Below are 2672 nucleotides of genomic sequence, written 5' to 3' on the forward strand. Positions count from 1 at the left end.
CCACCCGCCGGGAGCGGGGCGGTGCGGTGCGGACACGGCGGCCGGCCCGCGACGGCTGGCCGGGGGACCCGACGACCCGGCGCTCGGGGCGAGCGCGTCGGGGCGGGGCGCGGCGGGGGGGGACGGAGGGCGGTCCCCCACCTCACCCAACACGCCACGACGTCGGCGGACGGGCGGACGGGCGGCGGCGGCGGCCCACGGAGCGGGGCCGCGGCAGGCCCGGGAGGCGAAACACACCGGGACGCGGCCCGGGGGTCGGCAGACGCGACGGACGAGGCAGAGCGACGGAAGGGAGAGAGGGCCGACGGGGCGCGGCTGGCTCGCCCGCCGTCGCGGAGACGCGACGACGACGTCACAGAAGCCGTGGGCGGGAGGGGGCGCGGCCGCACGCCGCCGCGGGGGTGCCCGTTCCTAAGGGCCCGGACGCGAGTCGGCCACCGGGGCACGACACGGGGTCTCACCGCCAGAGGCCTCCAGCGCAGGGGCGGTCCCGCGGCACCCAGGACGCCGACTGGCCTTTCCTCGGCCCCCCCACGGGTCCCCCCTCGCGGGGCTCGCGACCTCCCCCCGCCAAACACCCACGAGCCGCGGCCTGCCCGCGACAACACTCTTCCCGCGCGCGCGCACCGGTCCGCCCCACCTCGCGGGCCCCCCACCACACACACACACACCCCTCCGCTGCCGCGCCCGACTTCTCCGCCTCGGGAACCGTGAGCTCTCCACCCGGGGACGCCGCCCGCCGGCCGAGGCGGCCGTGGCGGGGGGGGGCGACACCCTCACGTGGGCGAGGACGGCTCGGTCCCAGACGGTGGAAGGGGGACGCGGTGCGGCCGGGTGGGGTGGGGTGGGGTGGGCCGGGGGAGGGGGCGGCGGCGGCGTCGACGGCGACGGGGAGGGGGCGGCACGCGCACACGGCGAGGGCCGCGGGGCAGGGGCGCGGGGCGCCCGCCCAGGGAGGGAAAGTGCCGAGGCACGACCGGGCCACCAGGAAAACAAGCGCGGGGTCCCACCGCCACACACACGAGGGCGGTCCCACGACGCCTGAGACGCCGGCCGGCCCCAGCCACCCCGGGGCCTCCCACGACCCGGCCCCGCCGCCAGGCCCCGCGTGCGACGGTCCCCCCGCGTACCGCGGAGGGACCCCGTCCGTCCAACCGAGCTCAAACCCCTCCGTCCTCGCCAGATCCGCCGTCGTCCGAGTCCGACCCCCGGGGCCCGCGCCCCGGGTGAACGCCCCCGAGCGAGGCGGCCCGCACCGTGCCCGCAACACCGCCACCGGCTGCCGACTCGCGGCGAGGGCAGGCGCGACGGGCTCCTCGCGGCTGCGGGACTAGGGAGTCGTCGGGACGCCCGGGCGTCCCCGCCCGCCCCCCTCGGCCTCGCCACCGAGAGGGGGGTGTGTCACCGCACGCGCACGCACACGCACGCGCACGCGCACGCGCGGCCCCGCGCCGGACGCCCGGCCTTGGCGGGACCCTCCCCCGACTCAGAGGGGGGAGGCGCGGGCCGCGGTAGGCAAAGAGCGGCGCCCGGCCCCACCGCGGGGCCGGCGCAGAGAACCCTCCCGCCGCGAAGGCGAGGGGCTCCGCCCACGTGCTCTGGCAGTCGCCAACACCGTGGCCACTGCACGCGCGGGAGGGGCAGCGGCTGGGGGGTCCGGTACCCCAAGGCTCCCTCTCGGATCGCTAGAGAAGGTTTCCTCACCGAGGGGGCGTCGTCCCCCAAACCCATCGTCTCCCCTTCGGGCCCGCCCACGGAGGCGCTCCACGAGCCGCCAAAGTCCACGACTGGGCGGGGTTTGGGAGAGGGGTCTGCGGTATGGGTAAGCACGAGGCCCAGAGGAGCATTCGCGGCCACAGCCGGGGGCACAACCTCCGCCGCCCCCAGGCCCGTCCATCGGGGGCCCCGAGAGGAGGGAGCACGCCCGAGAGGGGCGGAAAGACCCCCTTCTCTCACAGGCCCCGGCCCAACGCGCTCGCCACCCACGCCCGCGTGCGACCCCCTCCCCCCCGACCGCCACAAACACACACACACGTGGGGGGGGAGGGTGGGCACACGCGGACGCTCGCCTGGCCCGAGTCAGTCCCCCCGTGCCACAGCAACACCGTGGGAGGACGACCGCGACGAGGCGGCCCCTGTTTCCCCCAACCGAGGGAGGGAAAACAGAGGCACGCCTCCCTTACCGTCTCGACCCCCCCAAGAGAGCCACTCACGGGACGCACCACCGCGGCGGCGGGGACCCCGAGGAGCACGCTGGGAGAAGGGAACGACACCACCGCTCGGCCTCGGGCACCTGAGGGACGACCTGGAGCGCTCCAGGGGCACCACAGAGGATCGAACGAGGCACGCTCACGCACCGGCAGGGGCGCGCGGCGCAGCGGCGGGACGGCACCCCCCCACCAACGCGGGGAGGACCGCCCACGGGGGCAACACGCCGAGGAGGCGAAGCGAGAGCGTCTGCTGCGTCCGAGGACCACGGCCCCGCCACCCACGCCGTGAGGCAGGGGGCGGGAGGCCGAAGGTCAGGGCCGGGGACCACCACCCCTGCCCTTCCCCACACCCCTCGACAGGCCGGGAGAGCGTGAGGAGAGAGGCGGGGAGGCCCGCGGACAGAACGAGAAGAGCGGTCCCGTTCGCCAAGAACGTCCGTCCCTCGTCTGGCGCGACCTTAA

This window comes from Kogia breviceps, assembly GCF_026419965.1.
Source record: "Kogia breviceps isolate mKogBre1 chromosome 20 unlocalized genomic scaffold, mKogBre1 haplotype 1 SUPER_20_unloc_6, whole genome shotgun sequence".
Classification (NCBI taxonomy): domain Eukaryota; kingdom Metazoa; phylum Chordata; class Mammalia; order Artiodactyla; family Physeteridae; genus Kogia; species Kogia breviceps.